This window comes from Pongo pygmaeus, chromosome 14, assembly GCF_028885625.2.
Source record: "Pongo pygmaeus isolate AG05252 chromosome 14, NHGRI_mPonPyg2-v2.0_pri, whole genome shotgun sequence".
Taxonomy (NCBI): domain Eukaryota; kingdom Metazoa; phylum Chordata; class Mammalia; order Primates; family Hominidae; genus Pongo; species Pongo pygmaeus.
This window is the reverse complement of record NC_072387.2, coordinates 99,675,338-99,687,981: the sequence shown is the minus strand read 5'-3', so window position 1 is coordinate 99,687,981 and position 12,644 is coordinate 99,675,338. Positions and strand designations below refer to the sequence as shown.

General features: G+C 35.4%; 1 pseudogene; it reads right to left on the bottom strand.

Moving 5' to 3' along the window:
* The window catches only part of LOC129011357 (peroxisome assembly protein 12-like), an 89,169-nt pseudogene extending 80,728 nt beyond the window's left edge, over positions 1-8,441 (bottom strand).
* Between the last annotated feature and the right edge of the window lie 4,203 nt (positions 8,442-12,644).

Genomic DNA, 12,644 nt, shown 5'->3' with positions numbered 1-12,644 from the left:
TATAAAATGTGTAATAATCAGGCTAATTGGGATATAAAAACTAGATGAAATAGGTTACAAAATGAAAAAAAGTTATAATCTTCATACATAACTTGTGTAAAAAACATTGGTATAAAAAATGATTTACAGTGCTAACATTCCTCAAGAAAAGGGATTATAGGTGATATCTATTATCCTATCAAGTCCTTCAATACTTTCCAATGTTTTTGTCAGTGTAGTCTTTATTATTAATATAACTGGGACATATTTTATATTCTATAGTATTTTCTGAATCAATTATAATTCCCCTGAGTGAAGGCTGTATTTTATAAGTCTCTAATATCTACAATAGTATCTAGCACAGAGTATCACAACTATATACTGAATTTGAATCTATTATTACTTTTTCTTACTATATTTTTATAGAGGGCAGAAGAATGTCTTAAAATATACTTCAAATTAACATAATTAGATAAAAGGTAATAATGATCATTTTCACACCCACGTAATACATATCTCAGTGAGAAGTATTAAAGGTGAAATAACATGAAATACTGTATTTTTTTAAGGCCTTAGTGTTCTTTAGACTGAAATAGTAACTAGAAGAGTCTACAAATAACTGTTTTGATGTTGCATTGTTCAAGGCTGAGACTCTAGCACAGGTAATGAGTCAGGTATTTTACGAAATGCTAAGCAGCACCAAAAAAACACGCGTCTACTATAGAATGTGCAGAGCATCCTTATTTGTCATAGATTAAAAACTCTGCATTTCTGCCTTGTGATTTATTTATGAAGCTGTTTCTTCCAATGTGAATAATGTAGCACTTGAAGGATGCGTATTTCTTCAAGTTACCAAAGGAATGCTTCTCTTGATAGCTGAAGGGTTTGTTGAAACATTTAGTAATATTTTACAAGTTTTGAATATCTTTCAGAAAAATCACCTTCCCCAACTATTTTTTAAATTCACTTTATCAATATGTTTCCATTTAACTTTAGCATTCGTTTAGCTTCCGTGATGATTTTCTTGACATAATATTCCAAATTTTCTCAGATCCAGAGGCAAGACTTACATCAAATAAGTTCCCTATCAACAAGGGAGCAACAGAGGAGATTAAAGAATGGTTTAGTTTCATTTTACTCATCTTAATCCTTTCATTCATCCAACATACATATATTAGCTACTCTTTATGAATGAGGATTTAGATAGAACTTGGTGATATAGAGAAATATTAAAGTATGGTTCTGAATTGTAAGATGCATATGCTTTACTGAAATTAATTGTTAAGCAAATAGAGATTATAAAACAATGCTAGATGTACAATGGGGTTGTTGCTGATCCCAGAAAGGGGAGAATATTCTGGTCAAAAGAACAATGCAACAATATTTGAAGATCAGTTTCAGTGACATACATAAAGTAAAGGTCTGAAGCATTACTGTCCAAGGAATCATTTTAAAAGCCTGGACCACAATGAGACTAATATACCACGTAATCAGAAAATAATACTGACAGGACATAACCCGTTAATGAATAAGATCTGACCGAAATGGCTGCCTTCAGAAAACCACTGTGAAATTTGATATGATACAAGACAGCACTGGTTAAAAAAAGAATTTGTCATATTTTGGTGCAGGTCCATGCTCAGAGAAGGGGATTTTTATAAAGTACAATTCAATTTTTTGTGGATTTTATCTGGAGATTCTGCATATTGCAGTATATCAGGCGGCAGTGGAAATCCCGTCATTGTTGCCTGGAAAATTAGAGAACTGAAAATAGGGAATCAGTGATTGCTGCAAAAAGAGGAAAAACTTGTGAAAATTGGAGAGAAGAAAAAAAAAAAAGATGACAAATTATCTCTACTACAGCTCTCTCTGACCCTTGAACTATGCATGTGTGGAATAGATTTAAGAAAAAAACTCAGCAAAAAATTATATACCTAAAATGAGACAGTGGATGGGGCCAATAAACAGGTTTGATTTGTGTCAAGTGAAGATAGTTGAATGCTAAACAGAAACAACTCTCAACGGAGGAAAATGACATAATCTTCTGTCTTTCCAAGTTTCTATTCATAATTTTGAAGACTCCATCTAAAATTACTTTATATAAGAAAAACTGGGAAAATGGGAAACATTCTCAAAAGGAAAAAAATGAAACCAATAACAAGATAACCTCAATATTGTAAATAGCAGACATAAATGTTAAAATAGCAAATATAACTACTATAAATAAAGATCACAATATGCTCATAATTAAGGAAAGATATGAATTCTTAATATATCTACATATTATAAGGAGGAAGCAAATGTAAAACGTAACTTAGATGTGAAAAGTACAATCTCTGAAACAGTAAATTCACTAGATGAAAATAAACCTTAATGGAGATGACAAGAGAAAGAGAAAGTGACCTTGAAGGAAGAGCAATAAAAACCACCACCACACACACACAGACACACACACAGACACAAACACACAAATATAAATGAAAATGAACAGAGCCATAGAATCAGTTAGATAATATTAAAGAGTCTGAAATCTGTGTAACTGGAATTCAGAATGAACGAAGAGAACTGGAGGAAAGAAAAAATATATATGAATACACACATGCATATATACGTACACACACACACACACACACACACGTATACCATATCATTTGAAGACACAGCTCTTGAAGTTTTCCCACACTCTTTTAGATACATTTTCAGACTCACATCATAAAATTTGCTCAATTTTGGGGTTTGCTTTCCATTTTTGGTTTAAAAAAACTCTGTTTCTCCCACTCTTATTATTTATGTGTATACACATATATAATATATATACACATATATATTTATACACACAGCAGGTTTAGTACTGTTATCAATTAAAAAAATACACCTTACAAGAGAAGCATGAGCATAAAATGTGGATCAATTTTATAATTACATGCTCCACTTCCCATTGTCTTAAGCAGCCCTTTCCTTGCCATTGATGCATAACTGTTGAGCCTAAAGCATCCACTCCTACCATCACCTTGTACTATGGTCTTAAAAGGCAACTCAGAAGCTGATGCTCTGATTAGGTAATGTCATGTGGAATCATCATTTTCAACGTGATGGTATCCATTATTTATCTTTTCTTTTTTAAAAAACAATAGTATAATTTCCTCAAACTTAAAAAAACTGTTAAAATAGTTCCATATTAATTGATCAATCTTAATTATCATTTACCACTATTGGTGATACTGTTTGACAACTTGAATGAGATACTAACTGCCATAACTAGCTCATTACAAAAGTTCATTTTTTTCTTTTAAATACATCATTAGTCAGTAAATTTACACTCATAAGTTTTGCATCCATCTACTACCCTGACTTCAGCCAGCTGTTACACTAGGTTTGCAAAGTTGGGTCTTTCTTGTTCTAGTTCTATCTTTGCTTCTAAATATATTTGCTGTTTGCGTCTACAAATAAGCAGTTTTTATAAAGGCAAATTTTAAACTTATAATAAATCTTGGAGTACTGCTAGAAAGAAGAGTAATGTGGAATAGATCGAATAAGAGAGAAAGAGAGTTTGTAAACTGAAAAGTCTTTCCCAGAAGCAGCCCTGACGAATGAAAATTGACAGAACTTTTTAAAGCTGCAGTGGCAGAATCAATACTAAGAGTTGTCAGAAAACCATTCAGTATGGATATGTCTAGATTTGAAGGCATCAGCACAGACTACTTTATGCCTTATTTGGGGAATTTAAAATAAATTCAATGATTCCAGTTTTGGAAGCATAAATAGCTCTTTCTGTAATTCATGTGCCTGGCAAATTTATAGACTTAGGATGCTAAAGGAAGGAATATAAGATGAAACACTCACTACAGATACTAGACAGAAAAGAAAACACATCAAGAATTGAGTTGTATTTTGGACTGATAGATTATCTCTCTATGGGAGTCATACTAGTGAGTGAGAGGAAGTTTTTGTAAAAGATTCCTAAAACTGTTGGCAATTTGGGAAACCTAGAATATAAATTACATTATTAAAATGAAGGAACCTACAAGAGAGTACCCAATGAGTATATTATAGCAATAAACGAAATTATATAAGTTAAAATATAAATCAGGATTCCAACTTTTGCCTAAGAAGTAGTGTGATGATTAATATTCAGTGTCAACTTGCTTGGATTGAAGAATGGAAAGTATTGTTCCTGGGTATGTCAGCGAGGGTTTTGCCAAAGGAGATTAATATTTGAATCAGTGGACTGGGAAAGGCAAACTCACCATCAATCTTGGTGGGCACCATCTAATCAGCTGCCAGCACGGCTAGAATAAAACAAGCAGAAAGGAGTTGGAAGGACTTGACTTGCTGAGTCTTCTGGCTTTCATCTTTCTCCCATACTGTATGCTTCCTGCCCTCAAACATTAGACTCCCAGTTTTTCAGCTTTTGGATTCTTGGACTTGCACCAGTGATTTACCAGAGGCTCTTGGGCCTTTGGCCAGAGACTGAAGGCTGCACTGTCGGCTTCCCTACTTTTGAGGTTTTGGGACTCAAAGTGATCCACCACTGGTTTCTTTGCTCCTCGACTTGTAGATGGACTATCATGGGAGGTTATCTTGTTATCACGTATGTCAATTATCCTTAATAAACTCCCTTTCATATATACATATATCCTATTAGTTCTGTCCCTCTACAGAGCCCTGCAAGTATAAAGCTGGAAGAGGTATTATTTCTATGGCAATAACAACATCAAGGGCACGATAATCTAAAAAAAAAAAAAGGACTTCTTAAACTCATCAAAGGTTTGAGGTTACAGAGAAATGCAGTAGCTTAAAATTAAAAATAAATAAATAAATAGTAATAGATGCATGTAAGGAGAAATAGAGTCCAAGGACTGGCTCACTAATGGCAGAGAGTAAGAAAAAGAATACTGCCATTAAAGTGTTATCTAAACGCCAGGGTTTCATTCTAGGTCCCGCTGCTCTCAGCACAGAAAGCCAATCACTGAAATGATGAGTATTAGCAGGGAAGAAAGCTAATCAGGTACTGCACCCAAGGAAATGGGAAATCAGTCTTAGGTCCATTTCACTGAAGAACTAAAATTATGGGTTTATTTAGCAAGGAAGAAATGTAACTATGCATGAAAAAAACAGGAACTCAGGTGGGGTTAGGAAGCAATCATGGATGAGGGGCCCAGCATATTATTGCCTGGATGCAAGTTTCAGTTATTTGATATTTTTTAATAATCCTGAGGGTCCATTTCTGAGGAAAGAACCCAGATAAAGCTGGCATAAGTTTCAAGATTTAAGACCAGAAGAGTCAATTTCTATGTTTATCAAAATAAAAACAAAAAGAGTCTATGGGACATTTGGGTTGGTTTCAGCCCCTTTTTTCTATTTATCCATTCTTCAATCATGGTGAATCTGTTGTCAATTTTTCTGGCTTCTTCATGCTGAGGAGGGGCATTGTGGGAAGCTCCATAGCATGAGTGACTAGTAGGGGCATTGTGGGAAGCTCCATAGCATGAGTGACTAGTTTTCTTCTGAAACACAATCTTTCTCTCTCTAGCCCCCTACTTCCACCAAAGACAAATCACAGCAGGATCAACCTACCTGCAAAGTAGGCTGCAGTCCCATATACTTGGCCTAATTACCCACACAAAATGCAGCAAGACTAATTGTCCACACAGGCTCTCCTAAATTGGCCTTGCTAGACCTCTCACAAGACCATTTCAGTCAAAGCCCTGGGCAAATAACCAGTACCTTCACTTGTATCCTGTTAGAAAATAGATTCTTAATGAACTTATTCAAAGAAATTGTATTAATTAAAAATATTCATAAATACAAATAATTTACAAATTCTGGAGAAATTAGGCAAATGGAGAAAAATGCCTCAAATTATGTTTATAATAGTATACTCAATTGTTAAAGGCTATAAATAGCTCAAAAGGAAAAAAGTTATCCAGACTCTGAAGAATCATCAATGTTTCAAACAAAAAATTATTTCAATCCTCTATCAGTTCAATCCATTCAATCAACTCCTGCTCTGATTCATATGGTAAGCAATCTTCATTAACACATAAGCCTTTTAATTAGTGCCCTGGAAATTTTCTCTCTTGTCCAATGACACAATCTCCAAAATTATCAGAAATCTGCATTCAGGAGTCATTTTCACGAACTTCCTCAAAGAAGCAAGCCCTGGACTGCAGTGTCTTCCTGAGAAGGATCAAAGCAAAACAACAACTGCAGATGACAAAAGTCTTTAGTCAGCCATAGTTAAAAAGACACAGTTGACAATAAAATTAGATTTCTGTGGCATACAACAATTTAACATGATCATCATAATTATTACTGAGAACATATATTAAGACATGTCAGAATTTTATGAATATCCTACAATCTTGGAATACATATTAACAAAACATCTATATAAATACAACCTAAAGGAAACTAAATGCCATCTCATATTTGATAATGCTTGATGAATAATTCTAACATAACTAATAAGACTAATATATCTCCCTTGGACTTCAGGAAACCTAGTACCCAAAATAGTTATTTTGAGGTAAAAAAAGACTGAATTTAGAACTTGAAATTTTGCTCTTGGGAAGTTTGACAAATATCAAAGTACTAAGACACTTGAAATCACAAAATAGGATCACAAGTCATTATAAAATAGTCATTCATTTAGCCAAAAATGATAAAACTGAAATGTTTACCTTTTAATAGAGACAAGATTCAGGTTCCCAAACAATAAGATCTAATAAAGACAGTATGAGGCCAAATAAATCTGTCTCTCCCCGCTCTACTTTTTCCCTGCAGTTCACATAAAAGGTAAACAAAAATATTGTATCTCTTAGTAATATTACACAAACATTATATTCAAAAGTGAAAATAAAAATGTTACCTTTGTATGATATATTATTAATGCGAAAGTTAATTTCAATAAAATTTTATAAACACGTCTATTTACTTAAAATCAGTTTGATCATAAGGTAAGATACCCATAAACTTTTTATAACCTTTTACAATTCTTTATTAAAGAGCAGATCAATACTCCAAGAAAACCCTATTATTATGACACATGAGCTCAGACTCGGGCCTTGAATCAGTGTGCTTTTGATATTAATGTTTAATTAATAGAAAAATTCTGAACTAATCTTATCCCTCAAAATCGGTTCTTACAATCTCATATGCCCACCTTTTCTACAAGAGTCCTTGGGCCTCAACTGAATGGTTTTAATTTCTGGCCCTGTGTCTCAAGAAAACAGTTCATTTTGATTGTCATGTTCTCCTGGGTCTGAAGACAAGAATTCGACTAGTGTCAATGCTCAAGATTTAGCAGTGAGTTTTTCAGACCCAGGAGTCAAAGCCCTGTAACTTAATAGCACAAGGATTAGTTAATAGGATATTTATACTACAGAAAATCCTATCATTCTGTCTAATATATTACAAAATAAAACACTATGATTTGGTGTCCTGTAGTGACTGCCTGCGGCACTTCATTGTATTAAAGTGGTTAGATTACTCCTTGCATATGTCTAACTGCTAGCATTCTAATGACAGAACTGTGACCAAAAGCATCAAAAATTAACAGGTTCTTTGCCAATCTTATCAAAGTAATGGTAGAGGTAAGAGGCAGAGAAATTCTAGGCAGACAAGGTTGGGTCCCCAGTGAAACCCCACCTTCAATCCATGCCTGAAACCCACACCCCAAAGTAAGAAATTCTATTCTTGTTTGCCCACTCTATCCATAAATAATGTATTTTTATGAATTGAATGTTGCCTTTTCCAAAACTACCTACAGCCCTCCCGCCCCCATCCTGTGGGGCCCCCATCCTGTATGAAGACCCCAGACTCATTTGGTAGAGGGGAAGATGGTCAGACTTCAGTGAGATGGCTGGACTTCAGGGAAGAGATGGCTGGACTATGGAAGAGACAACCTGACTACGGGGGAAAATGACCAGCCCATACAGTCTCCTCTGCAGCTTGCCTCTCCACGGACAGCCATTTTCATTGCTTAATAAAATTATCTGCCCTTCAATTGTGCAACCTCATTCTTCTTGGACACCACACAAGAGCTCAGGACCCCTGTGTATGGCTATCCAGAGAGGCCAACACACCAGCCCTTTGTCCTCGCTGGTGGAGGATGGCCACCCCATGCAATGAGGCAAGGGGCCTACTGAGTTTCTAACACACTGCTGTCCATGGATGGTGTAACTAGCAGAGCACTGTAACATCCTCTCTGGGGCCTTGGGGTCATGGGCATCATCACTAGGTTGCCACTGCAAGGAGCAAACTGAGCTGCTAACACACTGAAGTCTGCAGACAGCAGAACTAAGAGAGCACTGTAACACTCCCTCTGGGGCTTCGGGGTTGCAGGCACCCACACCTGGGCGCTGCCATGGGTCCCGTATGGAGCTTGCTCCTGCTAGCACCCAGAGCAACTGGCTAGATTCCACACTTACATATTCACGTCTGGTCTGGCCGTGGGACATGCACAGAGTTTGTGCCCGTGTCGTTGCCCAGACTGGCTTGCCAGGTGCCACACTCACTTGCTCACATGCTCCCTCCTGCAAGAAGTTGAGTGTAGTGGGCCAAGAAGAGGGGGGCACCCCTGTTGTGAGTCTGTCATAGGGTCTGAGAAAAATCCTGCATCAGTAAGACAACTAACTTTTCTCTCCATCATTAAAAAACAGTAAATGCAAATATCAGTTAGAAATTAAATATGAGGAGAAATAATGTCCTTCCACTTAAATATTATACTACAAAACAGAAACAAAGAAAGAACAACCACACAGTAACTTATTTTCAGCTATTTAAAAGAGCATGATCACACATTTCCAAAACTGATTTATAGATACAGTACTGGCAACCGATTAGGTAACTTTCGCCACTGATATCTTCAAACTAGTGCAACAATTGTACACATTTTGTTTTCAAGTATACACATAAAGGCCCATCAGTGATAAATGGCCTGGGATCAAAAATCACTAGAAAGTCTCACATATGCTTATTACTACCTAATCCAAGTGAGTGTCACTTAATTTAAGAATGGTCACCACAACTAAATTAGTTTGAGATTAATCCCATTCAATATAATTTCCTTAAGGACGAGACCAATCATTAAAAGTTTGTACCCATGTCACAGTGTTTCTTCATTATCTGAAGGAAAATATCTGAAAATCAACTCCAATTATTGATTAGACTGGATAACCTTGGAAATAAACACCATTTAAACATTTTAATTATCATCCGCCTTTCCAAATAACAAAATAAATAATAATGTACTATCTCTGTTCAGAACTTGCAGAAAAAAGTCCTTTGTTTTTTTTTTTTGCTAGGAACATTAAAGCTCTTGTGGCTCTCTAGATAATCAGAATTAAGCAAAACCAACCAAATTTTAAATAGCTGGTGTCCTTTATCAATTTTTGGAGGCTTGACAAAAGTAACTTATGAACTTTAGATAAATAGAGCAAATTGGTTGGGTGTGGTGGCTCACACCTGTAATCCCATCACTTTGGGAGGTGGAGGTGTGGGAATCACGAGGTCAGGAGATCGAGACCATCCTGGCCAACATGGTGAAACCCTGTCTCTACTAAAAATACAAAAACTAGCTGGGCTTGGTGGCGTGTGCCTGTAATCCCAGCTACTTGGGAGGCTGAGGCAGGAGAATCGCTTGAACCAGGGAGTTGACGGTTGCAGTGAGCTGAGATCGCACCACTGCATTCCAGCCTGGTGACAGTGTGAGACCCCATCTCCAAACAAAACAAAACAAAACAAAACAAAAATAGAGCAAATTGTGAACTGCTGGAAATGCATAGGAAACAAAATAACTATTCGTAGAACCCAATAAAAGCCTTTATTGGAAACTAAAATAAATGAATGGTTTTATATATGTATATATAAGTAAAACTCAACAGAGAACAATCAACACATAAATGAAAACTACAAGCAAAAACAAATAAACAGGAAATGAACTGCCAAATTTTCCTCCTACTCAGTTTACCTGAGAAGCTGAAGTGTCACCCAGGGTCTAATAAAACACAAGGTGGATATTTTGTTCCTGATATACAATTTAATGACTTGTAAGTCCATCAATAACACTATATATTTTGTGCAATTAAGTAATTCATTTTAGACACATGATCAGTAAGTACCTTAGTGCTAGCACTATCTATGCAGAATAGCAAATATAGTGTGAAGCAATGCAAGTATTTATGAGAAATTTGCCTCCACACTAAATCTAGCTGCGTTTAATCATATTAAAAAAGAATGCCAAACTGCCAATGTATTTATTTATTATATTTCTTATTTTACCTTCATCAAGACAAAGAGCCTTAACCATAAGCAATATTAATCAACCAAATTTCTCCAATTTTCTATCAGGCTTTAGATAATATCTTATTACCTAAACTTTTTCCACTTTCTATTTTCTTTGTAAGTGCATGAATATAGACACATGGAGAAACAGGATAAAAACTGCATATGACTTACACAGACCATCTATGATATGCTTCAACTTTCTGTTTTGTCTCAAATTTTCTTTTTTTTCTTTTTTTTTTTTTTAATAAACAACCAGTCATCCAGTCATTTTACTTTAGGAGAAGAATTCACCACACATATCTTTTCCCACGCAAAACTATACGTTTTTCTTTATAACCTTCCTTACCAAAAACACATCTTCATATCCATAACTGTGTTTACATCTCTCTTCAATATTTACTGGTTCCTTACTACCCTGTTTTATAAATAACCTTTTCTAATATATAATTTGAATTAACCTTTTGATAACTTATAAATTAGTAAAATGATTCTTTTTCTCTATAAAAACACATCTTTGGCATATTTTATATACAGAATTATATATTAACCAGAATATATAATTCTTATCCTTAGTAACCTCAAATTTTAGTGAAAACCTAGGAAGTAAGAAAACCTGACCTGGCTATTAGATATTAGCATTTTATTGATGGGAACCATTCCACAATTTTTAGAAACATATTTCCCCATCTCATAAACTTTTCTTAATTGTAAATGCCCCAGATATCCAATGAGCATCTATTATAAAATCCAAAACAAGTTTAAGATTTTAAATTACACAAAAAGTTTACCTACAACATTTATGACACTTACGTGCACTCATTTTTTTTCATTTTTAAGTTCTAGTTACTTTTGAAAACTGTGATATTAGACACAGCTTGTCTTCATTTAAAGTTAGCTATTTCCTTGTTAATCATTTTTTTATAGCCAATGAACATCAAATGCTCACCTAAGTAAGAATTTCAACACTGAATACAGAAGTATTTTTGACAATAATGCAGAAGATTCAGCTAACAGCATTAAATTAGTCTCATTTGTCAAATAAGAGACATAAACCAAGATTAGTTCTTTTTGGCTGGGTTTATCATTTTATAACCTTCTATGCCAAACCCTGATACCTCAAAATATCTAGCAGAGACAAATATAAACCAGACAAAGATGTATGCTGACAATTCTGAAGACACTTCTATTTATATTTTATTAATAATTTTAAAGCCAGATTGTTTATTAAAGGTTTACTTATGTCACGGGGACTTGAAAAATACTTTAGGCTTACTTAATTTATGAGTGATCTTTCATTTATAAGCCAATTTGGTGGATACAACATTTAACATAATAAATGTACATACATAAATACATATAGAATGTATACACACATAAAAACAAAGATCCAAAGGCTTTTATCTCAGAACTGTAGCCATGAGATAGCCATACAAACTCACCAGTTTACATGGCTACATATTTTTTTTGCCCCAGTGGGCTATCCAATGAAGGCTGTGAACTAAACTTTTTGGTAAAGCCGTTTCCATGACAGTTTAATTTTTGATGACCAAACTTTCCCAGACTCCAAAGAACACTGGAGCCAAACAGCACCACAGAAGGATATCACTTGGACACTAATAAGGAGGCCAAACCATGCTTAGAACAGCAACATAAAAGCCTGAAGACATAGAAATTCGTCTCACTTTTTAATTCAACAGCAAACTCCAAATTCCAAAGAATACTGGGGCCAAACAGCATTACAAAAAAATATCAGTTTAGCAAATTTCAATTTCCCATAACCTATATTCACACACACACACACACACACACACACAAATAATCACCAAAACGCAATTCAACTTCTGCAGCAACAGACAATCCCCAAGAGTGTCCAAACTGAAATAGTCAGGGTGCATTCCTCTCGATATGTTGGGCTTTTTCAACCTGTAAATGGAAATTCCTTCAGAATTTTCCAAATTCAGAGGAGCAGATTGCACTGTCTGGTAGCCACAAAACACACTCGCTTGCCTGGACACACCCACGACACACAATTACAAACAAGCCCCTAAGTGTCCATACTAAAACACTCAGAGTGCTTCCCTCTGTCAGTCAGCTGGGCTTATTAGCCTGCAAGAGGAAATTCCTTTAAAATTTCCCAAATTGAGAGACAGATCTTATTGTCTGGACCCACAACACTGCTCAGGAGGGCTTCTGAAACTCCCAGCCCATGGCAGCTGAGCCACAAGCAACAGGTTTCTGTCAGCGAACCAAAATCTGTTACTGAAACTCAAGGGTTCAGTCTTGGTCCTGCTGCTTGCAGTACAGAAAGCCAATCACTAAGACAGCAACTATTGCCAAGGAAGAAGGCTTTAATTGGGGGCAGCAGCAGAGGAAAT